This window comes from Vombatus ursinus, unplaced genomic scaffold, assembly GCF_900497805.2.
Source record: "Vombatus ursinus unplaced genomic scaffold, bare-nosed wombat genome assembly UNPS02014791.1, whole genome shotgun sequence".
Classification (NCBI taxonomy): Eukaryota; Metazoa; Chordata; class Mammalia; order Diprotodontia; family Vombatidae; genus Vombatus; species Vombatus ursinus.
Window position 1 is genome coordinate 74,045,490 of NW_020954569.1, and position 14,350 is coordinate 74,059,839.

The following is a 14,350-nucleotide window of genomic DNA, read 5'->3' on the forward strand; positions in this document are numbered from 1 at the left end:
TTAACTTGAAGAGTTTTTATTTCTTGTCCTAGAATTAGGAAGAATAGGCTGGCAAGAAATGCCAAGTATAAAAAAGGGTGGTTGTTGGTCTTCAATTTAGAGTTTGGGAGGCTTTTTTTAATGATGTAGGAGAGAAAGGAACATCAAAGAAACAATAAAACCATTACTCAAGGTGGGGGGGGGAGCAATTTTAATGGATGCTGGGAAAAGGAAACAATACTTATTTTTTAATTGGCTTCTATTTTCTCTGCCAAGGAGAATTATCTTTGTACCGAGAAGAGAAATAGCTAATAAGGATTTGAAGCCCAATAGGAAATAGTAAAAGTGAACATGGTTGGTTTTGATACTTCCAAGGCACTAGGCCAGGAAAAAATTACGTCCTAAGGTATTGAGATAACTTGGGAATGTGACTGCTGAGCCATTGTCAATGCTCTTTGAAAAGCGGAGAAGAATGGGAAAGGTACCACAAAACTGGAGAAGGGTACATCTAGTCCCAATTAAAAAAATAGAAGTTTGCAAATGATTGACTAGCAAGCTGACTTATGCCTCTGGAAATTCTAGGATATTTTGCTGAAGAGAGGGTTAGTGAACATCCAAGGAATCAGTGGTCACAAAGGCCAGCAGGGCCTCATTAAGAACATTTCCTTTAACAATAATAACGATAATGATCTGTTTGGTCGTTTTGAGTAGTGTCCAACTCTTTGTGACCCCATCTGGGGTTTTCTTGGCAAAGATACTAGAGTGGTTTGCCATTTTTTTCTCCAGTTCATTCTACAGATGAGGAAACTGAGACAAAGAAGGTTAAGTGACTTACCCAGGGTCACACAGCTGGTAAGTGTCTGAGACAAGATTTGAACACAAGGAGATGAGTCTCCCTGACTCCAGGCCTGGCATTCTATCCATTGTACCATCTTAGCTGCCCCATAATGTTGCATACATAATGATAAACATTTACTTAGCACTTTAAGGTTTGCAAGGCACTTTACAAATGTCACATTTGATCCTCACAACAGTCCTAGGAAGTAGGTGCTACTATTATCTTCATTTTACTGTTGAGGAAACAGGCAGACAGAGGTTAAGTGACTTGCCCAGGGTCACATAGCTAGTAAGTGTCTGTTGGAGGCAGGATTTGAATTCAGGTTTTCTTGATTCTAAATCCAGCATTATATCCACTGCTCCATCTACTTGCCTTTAATGATAGTTACTAGAATGGTAGATCAGGGGAATGTTGCAGGTGTAGTTTACCATGATTTCAACAAAATATTTGACACAATTTCCCTGTAGACAAGATAGAGAGGTTGAGGCTAATGGAAATTATGATTAAGTAGATTCATAGCTAGTAAAATGGCTAGAATCAATGTCAACTTGGCAAGTGTCTTAGGGAGATGTCCTGAAGATCTGGATTCTATGTTATTTAACTTCTTTATCAATGAACAAAAGAATTAATTGAAAGAACAAAAAGCATTTGTTAACTGCCTAATATGTACTAAGCTCTATGCTACACACTGGAAATACAGATGCAAGAGTAAAGACAATCCCTGTCCTCAGAAACTTATATTTTCATGTGGGAAATAACATACAAAAAGGATCCATGTCCAGGAAGGGCACTTTGTTTTGAGAAGTTACAGAGATAATAGGATCATAGAATCATAATGTTAAAATTGGAAGGGCCCTTGAATGCCATCTGTTACAACTCCTCATTTTACGAATAAGAAAATGAAGCCCAGGGAAGTTAAGTGACTTGCTAAGAGTCATATGGTTAGTGAGGGCCAGAGGCAGGATTTGAACCCAGCTGCACTTGATTCCAGATGCAGCACTCTATACTACTCTATTGCCTCCCAAGGAAGAAGAGTGGAGCCTCAGGGTGTGTATTGATGCAGACCTTCCAAGAACAGTGGCAGGATTGATCTGATCATGGTTCATGTTTCCACACCTGAGTTATGGGGCATTAGAGGAAAGAAGGAAAGCATATTCATGAGGCAGTAAGGCTGTTTGTGGGTAAGAAATTGTGGGAGAGTAGGAATAGAAATAAAGCAAGACTGGAGTTTTCCTGAATAACCATCATAGAGAGGCAGCAAGAGATAACCATAGAGTACTTGGATAAAGGTACAGTTGGCATGCCTATCAAATTTGCCACATGACACAATGTTATAAGGGATAGCTTATGTATTAGACAAGTCCAGATCCTAACAGATTTTAGCAGTCTGTTTCATTGGGTCAAACAATGAACATTTTATTAAGCATACCAAATCTAATAATATGAAATTCTACAGAAATAGTTTTGTTGTTGTTCAGTTTTTTCAGTTGTGTCCAACTCTTTGTGACCCCATTTGGGGTTTTCTTGGCAAAGATACTGAGGTGCTCTGCCATTTCCTTCTCCAGCTCATTTTACAGATGAGGCAACTGAGGCAAACAGTGTTAAATGACTTGCTCAGAGTCACACAACTAATAAGTGTTTGAGGCCAGATTTGATAAGTCTTCCTGATTCCAGCACTCTATCCACTGCACCACTTAGTTGCCCTATAGAGATGATAAAATCCTATATTTGGATTCCAAAACTCTACTTCACACTACAAGATTATGGAGTCATTGATAGATATAGTTTATCTGAAGAATATCCAGTACTTTTTAGAATACCCAAAGCTCAACATGAGTCAGCAAAAAAATAATGTGATCTAAGGCAGCATTAAGAGAAGAAATGACAAGGTAATAGCCTTCCTATACTTTGTCCTTTTCATATCATATCTGTAGTATTCTATTCAGTTCTAGGTACTACATTTGAGGAAGGACAAAAGTAAGATGGAGAGTGCCCACAGGTGGGCAGCAAAAGATGTCAAGGTCATGCCAGATGATGACTACCATTCAATATTTGAAGAAATTGCATGTAGAAGATAGATTAGATGTATTCTCCTTAGCCCCAGAGGACAGAATGAGGAATGATGGATTAAAGTTGTGGAGAGGTAGCTTTCAAATCCAAGTGGGAAAAAACATCTCAACTATTAGGGATATTCACAAGTGGAATTGGGTACCTTGGAAGGGAATGGGTTCTTCCTCACTGAAGTTTTTCAGAGGAAGGTTGGATGGTAAATTGTGGGGAGCTGTTTTAGAGGGGATTTAGGTCTAAATGGGGTTGAGATCTCTAGTCCCTTCAAAATCTGAAATTCTGTGAACCTATTTAATAGATAATAGGCCCTTAACTTAAGTCATACACAAAAAAAAATTGCTCTAAGAATCTAGTACAGGAATTTTTGGGGGGGAAAAAGACTAAATGAGGTAGGAACTTGTGAGCTAAACAAATTCCTTCTTTGGCTTACTCTAGACTAAACAGAAATATTTATCTCTTCCTTCACCGTTTACTGAACTAATCACGCCTTGCTATTCAATGTTTAACTGATACAAATGCCCAGCTAGCTTGTCTTTCCAAAAAATGAATGCAGATTTTTTTTTATATTTGTTATTCTTGGAGTTATGTTGTCCTTAAGATTATCAAGAATTAATTTTACATAGGAATTTTTTTCTAAGCAATTACAGTACTCTGCTTATTTTCATCTTTGTGTGTTCATGTATATATATTATCTATTTTGTCTTCTTCACATATCAGAAAGCCTAGGAGAATTTGGAGACAGAGAATTTTATTGTTTTCATTTCATAAATAAGGAAACAAAATAGTAGAAAACAGGAATAGATTTCTGTAAAGTAACAGCCATATGCGAACCAACTCAAATTCCCAGTCTCTTAAGCCAATCTTTGGAGACTATTTCTCTCCTTGGTAAAGCATGTTATTTAAAAAAATGTTATACTTTAAGCAATAAACTTTACATAGATATAGCATAAGTTTAGTTTATTTTTATGACCTTTTAAAGATTAAGTCTTCTCACATCTTATTTTCTCTCCCTCTCTACCTATTCCCCACCCCCATACTGGAGAGAGAGGCGCCTGTAGAAGAGAGATCAGAGAAAGGATCATTTGTGCTATACCGTTATTGCTACATGTAGTGGGAACCATTCCTGTGTAAAACCTCTGTTTAGTTCTCAAAGTGTGTCCTAGGGCACAAAGGATACAATCTTCCAATGTAGATACAATGTTCATAAAAATATAGGTGTTTGCTTAGCTATATTTCTTAGTTGTGAGAAAAGATTCAATTGAGGGGAAGTGATTGTGATATAAAGGGATAGAAGCAGCAATAAAATGTGTTTTTTTTTCTAAAAAAAAAGAAAGAAAGAAAGAAAAGAAAGAAAAAATATCCATACTCTACCATCCAGGCACACTGTCCTTCTTGATATTCCTTACATCTCACGTTCTATCTTCCATTTAACTCACTGTTCCCCATGCCTGGAATATACTCTCCTCCTCTCCACCCCAAAGGATCCATTCAAGTGATACCTTCTACATGAAGCCTCTCCTCATCTCCCCAGCCAGCAGGGCCCTACTTTCCCAAACTACTGTGCATTTATTCTGCATATACATGTATGCACATAAGCTGTCTCCTTTGATAGAATGCAAGCTTCTTGAGGACAGGGACTGTTCTATCTTTGTCTTTCCATCCGCAGTACCTAGGGCAGGGTTTGGCACATCGTAGTCACTTATAAAATGCTTGTTGATTGATTTTGATGACTGAATCTCACCCTTACTTCAGTTTTCTCATCAGTGAAATGAAAGAGTTGGATTATATGTTCTCTGAGATTCCTTTTCAGTTCTATTATGTTTCCTGGAGTCATGCAACTATAGGGAATTCTCAGTGCTAGCAAGAGCCTTGTTTCAGACTAGGAGCTACAAAATATGGATTCTCCTTCAAATAGTGTTACTAACTTCACTGTATGACCTTGAACCAAGTTATTTCAATTCCTCTATTTGTTTTCTAATATTCCAATAGGATAGAATTTGGAACTCAAAACTTTAATGTTAAAAATTGTTTTATTATATACTTGAGGAAAAATATGTATTAAAACAATTTTTAAATATGCCAGTAGGGGTAAAAGCAGTGTAAGCAACAAAAATTAAAAGCCCAGCCTCACAATGATTCAACTTCTTCATCTTCAAATACTTCGCTTTCTACCCTTACTCCAGTCACATGGAAGTGTGACTGCACTTTAGCGCTCACAATCTCTTAGAATTGCACCTACACCTAGATCTGGAGCTTTGAAATTCTCTTCTCTGACCATAGCATCTTAGTTGGTAATGTGGTTCAGTGGAAAGATCATGGTAGTGGAGTCAGAGGTCCTGAATCCATAGTCCACCTCTGCCACATAATATTTCTGTGACTTTGACCTCTCTGAATCTCAGTTTCTTTGTGTATAAAATGAGGAGTTAGACCAGGTGTGGGGAACTTGCAGCCTGCAGGCTACATGTGGCCCTCTAGGTCCTCAAGTGTGGCCCTTTGACTGACTCCAAACTTCACAGAACAAACACCTTTAATAAAAGGATTTGTTCTGTAAAACTTGGAGTCGGTCAAAAGGCTGCACCTAAGGACCTACAAGACCACATGTGGCCTCAAGGCCGCAGGTTCCCCACCCTTGAGGTAGACTCAATGGGCTTTGGGATCCCTTTCAGGTCTAGACCTTTAATTCTATGATCTTTCTATCTCTTGTATCTTCTTAGCACTAAACTTACTTTTCACCTTTATCATCATGGCCTTCAGTCCTTTAAACCATTCTGTTTATTTCTCATGCCAGACTTTAACCTCCTCTCCCCCACTTCCTCCATAATTTGCCAATCTGGTGGCACCTGCCATTATGACCTCCCCTGTCTAATCTCATCTCTGGATGACCTCCACCATCCACTTTATCAACTCCAGTTGTAGAGCTGTTGAGCGTAGCTGGAAAAAAGTATTGATATTGAGCTGATTTCATCCACTACAAATTTATGACTCATAATCCCAACTAGGTTCCCTGGTTGCTTGAAGAGCCTTTTGTTGGTGTTCAGTTGTTTCCATCATGTCCAACTCTTTGTGACCCCATGTGGGGTTTTCTTGGCAAAGATATTGGAATAGTTTGCCATTTCCTTCTCCAGCTCATTTTACAAATGAGAAACTGAGGCAAACAGAGTTGAGTGTCTTACCTAGGGTCACACAGCTACTAAGTGTCTGAGGCTAGATACGAACTCAGGGAGATGAGTCTTCCTTGATTTCAGGCCTGGCACTCTATCTACTGTACCACCTCCCTAGGAGCCTTTTACTCTATCATTATTGAATCTTTGTCTCAATCCTGACAGAATCTGTTATAAACATTTTTTTCTTCCTCTCCTCTCACCACCAACCCCAACCAACCACATTTATAGTTGACCTAGCCTCCTACTTCATTGAAAAGATTGAAGCCATCTGGTGGGAGCCTTTTAATCCACCTCCACCCCTGGACTCCATTCCTTAGACCTCTGCATCATTTCTTTCTTTCTCTTTCCATTGGTGGTAGGGGGGATTTTAACTAAGGCCAGTCCTTCTGTCTGTTTCCTTGATCCCATTCTCTTGCATCTTCTCTAAGACCTTATCCCATCAGTCTTTTTACTTTTCATTTCTCCTCTCTCTAATCAATCTTCCACATAACTTTAAAAACAACACTAGCCTGCATCTTGTCTTGGCTTTGGGCCGGGGAGTGGGGGAGGGAGGGAGAGGTGAGCTGAAGAAAGGGAATCAAGCTATTTCTGCATCCTGATTTCTTGGTTTATAGCATCAGTACAGACTCAATTTAGTAACAACTGCTCACTTCTCAGCTTTCTATGAAGCTTTGAGAGTTTAATTCATACTTATTACCATTAGCAACAAGACATTTCAGATAGGGAGCATTTTTGAAAAATCATTCAATTAAGGTGACATGAACAGGATTTTTTTTTACTCCCTATATAACAGATAAGTAGGTATAAAACATATAGGTAACTACAAAATATATGTTAGCAAACAATTTTTAAAAAGCCAAAGTATGTGTAACAGAAATTGATAGCTCTACAATGCAATTCTTTTGTTTTTCTTTGAAAGTTGAAGTTTTTGTCTTTGTTTAATTCATAATAAAAAAGAAAATTTAAAATAAAAATTCAATTAGCTTTCCTCTATAAAAAGGGGAATATAATAAATTTGTGTTAACTGGCATTATACTTTGTTTTTAAATCATATTCACTCAACATACATTTCATAAGCTCTTACTATCTACAAGTCACTTATTTGGTAATGGGGGAATAGAAATATAACTAAAATGTAGTCCTTGTTTACAATTAAATATGGGAGATAAATTATGTACAATATAATACATGCAAAACTATGATGTACTCAAAGGAGAGCTTCAAAGCTCTCTGAGAGATGAGGAAGAAGATTCCACCATTGGCAGAAGTGAATCATGGAAAGTTTCATGGAGAAGGTACCATCTGATCTGGGCATGGAAGAAAGCAAAGGATACCCATTAGTCAGATAGTAAAGGGATGTTTTGGCTCATGCTTGTAGTAGTGTTTTTTAGTGGAAAGAACACAGGATTGATTTAGATTGAAAAGACATCAGTTCAAGTTGTCTCTACCATTTAATAGCTATGTAACATTACACAAGCTCCTTTGTCTCTTTGGACCTTAGTTTCCTCATTTGTAAAATGTTGATAAAACTACCCACCTCAGGATTATGGTGAGTATAACATGAGAATATATATAAAGTGTTTTACATACCATGGAGCATTCTAAATATGATGAAGAATTTCTTTATTATAACTACCTTACAAAACACTTAATAAACTTCAAAACACTCTACAAATGTGAGTTATTGTTACTGATAATTGATTTGAAATGTACTCCATTGAGGTATTTTCATTTTTTGCCTATGTAGACAAATGATTTTTAGGGGCCAGGTTATGTTTTTGTTATCATGTCTTTCTTTGATGTTTCCACATGAGGCATGTGCCAATATTGTACTGGATTCAGCAATATGGCAGGTTGATACTTCTCTGAATCCTGTCGTGTTTTAATGATCTGATAGTAGGACACACATTAAAAAAGTTCATCTGAATATGCTTAAAATAAATTAGAAAAAACTTTCTGGGGAGCTGGGGGGTGGAACGGTTTAAAATGCCTGGGATGAAGAGGCATTTTCAATTGTGCCATGATTTGACTTCTCAGCACAGTTAGTAAGCATAGGTTTCTTAGCAGGCTGCTTCTCAAACAAATTGAGTTTTCATGAACCCTGCCTTAATGATGGAGCAGCACACCACTGCACTCCCCAATACAGGAGAGGGGGTCTACCAGTCTCTGTGAATGGGGTTGAATGAAAGGAATGGCAAAAAAGGATTATGGGAATACCATTGAGGAGGAAAAAGAAATCCATAAAAGGATTAGATTTTGGGAAACATATGCTAAAGGAACAGGAATAAAGGTAGCTGGCTATTTCTAGAGTGGGGAGGAGAAAGAGTGGAATGCTGGCAAAAAAAAAAACCCTAAACTAAACATTTTTTTAACACCTGTGTCTGGGAAGCATCTGGCAGAAAAGGCTTGTTGATTGAATTTGAAATTTAAAAATAAGTTTGGTCAGATGCTATAAAGTTTAGGCAGAGTCCAAAAGATACTATTAACCCCTTCCCTTCCAAAAATGATGTTAGAAAAAATTAATAAGGTTTATTGTCATGAGAAGAGGGTCATTTCAGAGGATAGGTATACCCTATACAAAGTAGTCATTAATAATTTTATTTCATGATGCCATTATTAGTGTATTATAATAATAACATGACCAATTAAATCACAAGTCCAGATATCCCCCTCCAACATTATAAAATTATAAAACCCTAAAATAATATTGTTTATCTAATCACCAATTTACTTTTATGGAACTAACTCCTGCATGTAGTATTATTTCAGGTAATGTTTATACCTTGGTCAAATTAAAGATGTTGGATGGGTTATACCAGGTTTCTTAACAATTTAAATGGGAAAAAATGCACTTTATTTCAATATGACTGGTTTCCTTTGTAATCCTATACATTGCATTCATTGAAAAACATTATTCCTGGTCTATAAGGTTCATCATACTGCCAGTGCCAGCTGGGTCCAGGACATACACAAAAAAAGTTCAGTACCCCTGGGCTGTATACTGTGATAACTCAGGGTGCTTATCCCCTTCAATTCTAATATGAGTAGGCTGAATTGCAAGTCTGAGTCCTTCCTAAATACCAATACCCTCCTCCTAGTCCTAAAATCTGTAAGGCACCGAAGTAATCAAGTTGTCCAACCCTTTCATTTTTAAAGACGGGAAAAGCAAAACCGAGAGACGTGAAGAGAGCCAGCCAGCTAGCAGAGGTTAGGGGCAAAGCTGAATTTCCTACTTACTCTTCACACACTAACTTCCATCATCAGTAATCCAGTTCTCTGTCATGCTTAAGGAGAGAAAAAGCAATGCTGTGAACTTCCATTTCTTTTTTCAAATAGATTTGTTGGAGTGGATGCAAAGACCACTGCCAGTTTAAGTAAATGTGGTTCAATTAAGTTGCCTTGAACTTATTTTTTCAGCTCCACCTCACCTTTAACAGTGAATTATTCCCAACATCATTTAGATCAATTAATGCTTCTAAATAGTATAAACAGTGAACAAAGAGCAAATACCCATCTCATTTGGATTTTTCTTTTTAGAACCAGTGATTCTGGTTCTCTCATCCATCACTTAAAACAGAACCTTGGGGATATTAATAAAGTTATGTGAAGCGATTTTTCATGGTGTGATATACCCTGGGTGTAACTCAAAGCAATAACTATTGGGAGAGATCTCAGGACTTATATTATACCTGTTATAGTACAATTCAGGACAATCGACTCAAGATAAATTATGAAATCCAAAGAAGTTGCCGCTTCAATGTTAGAAAGCTTGGTTTAATTCATTAAGGCTGTGTCTACACTGTCCCCACTGATTGAACTGATTCATTTCACAATGTAGGTCACATCAATTGATGCTTCCAAGTAATACAAACTTGAAATACAAATATATAGTAATACCCTGGCAGGGTACTATGTTCACTTCAGGGAATCACATTTTAGGAAGGATATTGATGAGTGAAAAGGCAAAAAGTGTGATGAAAGGTCTTAAGATCCAGAAGCTAGAGCTGGAAGCAGATTCAGATCAGCATAAGAGAAAACTATCTCATATTTTGAGCTCTCCAAAAGTGGAACAGGCTGTCTGTCTCACTGAGTGTGTTCCTTTCTTCCAAAGGGCCTTCAGGCAAAGGCTAAAAACCATTTTTTAGATATGTTGTTGAGGGGTTCTGTGTGGTTTGGGTTGGGCCAAATGGACCCTAAAGTCTCTTTTAACTCCAAGATTCTAGAATTATAAAACTTTATATTTACGAAGGATTTAGCTTTTAAGTCTTTGAAATACTTCACTTAAATTCAGTTCTGTAAGTTTTATTGCATCTTATTTAAGTTTGTTTATATTGATTGAGAATAATAAGTTTCAACCACAGTTACATCCTTTGGACAGCTAGGTAGCACACTAGACCTGGAATCAGAAAACCTGGGTTCAAATTCAGCCTCAGATATTTACTAGCTGTGTGACCCTGGATAAGTCACTTAATCCCTTTTTGCCTCCATTCATCTGTAAAATAAGCTGAAGAAGGAAATGGAAAACCACTTCATATCTTTGCCAAAGAAAACCCCAAAGAGGTTCACAAAGAGTCAGACATGACTGAAACAACTGAACAACAAAATCAGAAAGCTGAATTAGCTGATCTCTGTGGACCTTAGAGCATCTCTAAGAATCCAGTGATCCTTTGTGTTGTAGAAAGAGAACAGAGAATAAGCACTGCTGAAATTCAGTTGCCTCTCCTGCCTGTCCTCCCACCTTTTGCTCCTGGTCCCAGAAGAGCCAAGCATGTGACACTGTCCTTCCTCTATCTAAAGGAGCCAGGGCTTCTTGTGGTAGAGCGTGTGACACATTGATAATGGCTGAGTATCAAGCACATTTCCTGCAACGTGACACTGCCCTGGCTCTTCTCTTTTTGTGGGTCAGAACAGCAAAAGAATGACAAGGCCATCAGTTGTTGTACAAGAATAACTGGTGCTGGGAAACTCCCCGGCCCTTTCATCCTTCCCAGACCTGAAGCTGCAGGGGGTGTTTTGTCTTGTGTGTGGCAGATGAAACCTTGTGAAGCCTTTTTAGAGGCCAGAATCATTGATCTCTAGGTCCCTTCTGGAGACGTGCCCAGGGTCACAGGTGTGACAGAGGCAAGACTTATAGACAAGTCATCCTGAATCTGAGGCCAGCTTCCTATGCACCATCACATTGCCTCAAAGTCCAGACTTAGAAGTATAAACACATCTTGGGCTCATCAGACCAAAGTGGATTTATGACAAAAGGACAATCCTCATGGAATATGTTATAAGGAAAAGTGAATTTTGACTAGAATGCTAAAGGAAATCTCAAGTCTAGGCTAAATACCACCATCTTTTATATACATTTATGTATACATACATACATATGTATCTTATACACATGCACACAAATATAGGTATCCATGTATATGAACATGTATGTAATTATATGAATAAAGGGATAGGGGACTGTACTTATGGTTTCATTGATATACATGAGGAAACTCCTTCTAAGATGCATGTAGATACCTTCTCTGAAGCCTGGTCTTCAGGAGTTGCCTAGAATACTGAGAGGTCAAGTCATACTCTCAGAGTCACCCAGCCAATAGATAGCAAAGGTAGAATTTTAACTCAGGTCTTTATGGTTCCAAGGCCAAGTCTGTAGCCTCTACACCCAGGCCACCTCTCGTGATTACATATAAATAAATGAATGAATAAATAAATAAATGTATATGTATATCCATACACATATACATATATACATTTTACGTGTTTATATATAATGTATGCATATGTACACATATACTAATAGCCATAAAATTAGGCTTATATTATTATATTATAATTATATAATATAATGGCATTATATTGTATTACATATAACATAATATATACATGTAAGTTATATATACACAGCATTCTATGTATATGTACATATATGAATATATGTATGTGCATGTGTGTGTGCATATGTTGTTGTTCAGTTGTTTTAGTTATGTCTCACAAAGATATTGGAATAGTTTGCCATTTTCTTCTCCAGCTCATTTTACAGATGAGGAAACTGAGGCAAACAAGATTAAGTGACTTGCCGAGGATCATACAGCTAGTAAGCGTCTGAGGCTAGATTTGAACTCAGGTCTTCCTGACTACAGACCTGGCACTCTATACACTGAGCCACCTATTTGTGTTATTGTGTGTTACGTGTCATATATACATACTCAAAAATGTTAAATGAATGAAGAGTTAATTGAAGAGCTTCCCCAATGTTAAAATTGATTTGAGTTTAAACACAAATAATATAGAGTAATCTTAATCAAAGAGAACAAAATCTGTCCAGGTATATATCTCAAGATCTTCAGTCTCCCTAGATTGGACACCCCAACGTGGCTTTTATCATTCACTTACCCAGTGTTTTACTTTTATATGTGGACTGATGCCTAAATCAGCCAGTGTGGTGACTAAGACAATTAGCCTTATAGACAGACCCTAGATATATTTCTAGAACCAAACTAAAACAGTCATCTAGTAACATAGGTGAAATAGTTGGACTCTAGGTGGCTCTGAATCATCTGCCTGTGCCCTTCAGTAGGAGAAATGAACAATGGTTACAAGTACCTGGAGTAGCTGGAATCGATTGGCAGGGAAGTCAGGGGTGGAAAGGAAAGAATTGCCAATGTCAGTGTGGTCTGGAAAGGGCACCTGCAGTTAGAAACCAAAGGATGTTTTTTACCTGAGCCAGGGTAAGGCCCAACCTCCTTCACTCGGCATTTAAGGCCCTCCATGATTTTGTCCCTAACCTTCTTTTCCAGCTTTTTATCTCACGTCTTCTCTATTTGAACCCTGTGTTCTAAGAGCCAGAACGCTCTGTCCACTTACTACTTGTCCCCCGCAAAGTACCTTTTACTTCACTAGTGCTGTCTGTTCCTGCTGTCCTCTCTGACATGACCTCCATCTCCCCTCTCTCTCTGCCTAAATTCTGCACATACTTTGTGACCCAGTTGAAATCCCTTGGCTTTTTCTCGCACAACTACATGGCTCAGTCACCTGTAGCACCTACCTTACAGGGTTGTTGTGAGATCAAATGGGATTAAACTTAGCATGTGCCTGGCACATAATAGGCACTATATAAATGGGTATTCCTTCTCTCCCTCCCCCCCCACATCTGACAATTTATCATGCACTATCTCATCTTATCTCTGAAATTATTGTCTTGCCTAGATATTTTTTTATCGTTTTCCTCTAATTGGATTGTAATGTAAGATCTTTGAGTGTAAAGCCCCAGGCTCATAGTTGTATCTCTTTCAGGGCTTTGCTTACAGTTAATTGATTAGGCAAGACATAACTTTCCAGTTGCTGGAATAGCAATGAACAGGGACAGCCAGAAGCAAAATTATAAATAGCAGAAGTTAGTGGGCAGGATCCCCAGCCTTCCCTTTAATCACTCTTTGCCATTTCTTCTGTAGGCATTGTCCTGTTTCTTCCCTCCTACCCTCTCCACACATTCACATTTCCAGTTCCTTTCATGTTCTTTCTTTGTAAGAGTTGGAAGGGACTTTAGAGGCCTAATTTCCCACTTAGATGTGAGGAAACTGAGCCCACAGAGGTGAGGGACTTGCCCAAAGTCACAAAGGTAATAATTTTCTAAGTTGAATTTTGATCTCAGGACCTCTGTCTGACTCCAGGTCCAAAACTCCTTCAGTTATACCAGTTTTCCTGATGATTAAAACTAGGAAAGTATCTGATCTCAGTCATTTATACTTTAGTGTAAATATAGTCCATCTGTTTCCTTTCATATGGGAGGTTTACATTTTAATGCCTTTTAACTTCTTGTGAAAGGTTTGGTTTTTCTTAATGAGATTTCATACAAACTTGGAAACACTGGGTCCCTTCCTAAGCACCTTTAAAATTATACTATGTCGGCCACGATCTACTTTTGTTTTGTGTAAGACTGACCCTGCCCATGGCCATCAACAACAGCTCTTCCAATATAAAATTCTAGTAAAACATAGAGAACATCTGCAGCAAAGAGTTAACAATGAGTTGTATTTTTATTTTAACTAGTAGCTACTTCTTAACCTATCTTGTGGGCTCAAGCTCAACTCAGGATAGATGTATGGATGGATAGATAGATAGATGGGGGAGGAATACATACATACATATAGAAAGAGGTGGAGGGAAGGAAACACATACATACCCATAGAGAGAGGGGAAGGGAAGGATAGATACTTATATATATACATACATACATAAGTACGAGTAGAGAGAAGGATAGATAGATAGATAGATAGATAGATAGATAGATAGATAGATAGAT

The 14,350-nt window shown here is 37.9% G+C and overlaps 1 protein-coding gene across 7 annotated transcripts in view; it reads left to right on the top strand.

Moving 5' to 3' along the window:
• The window catches only part of RAB27B (RAB27B, member RAS oncogene family), a 203,701-nt gene that overhangs the window by 170,909 nt on the left and 18,442 nt on the right, over positions 1–14,350 (top strand). The window lies entirely within an intron of this gene.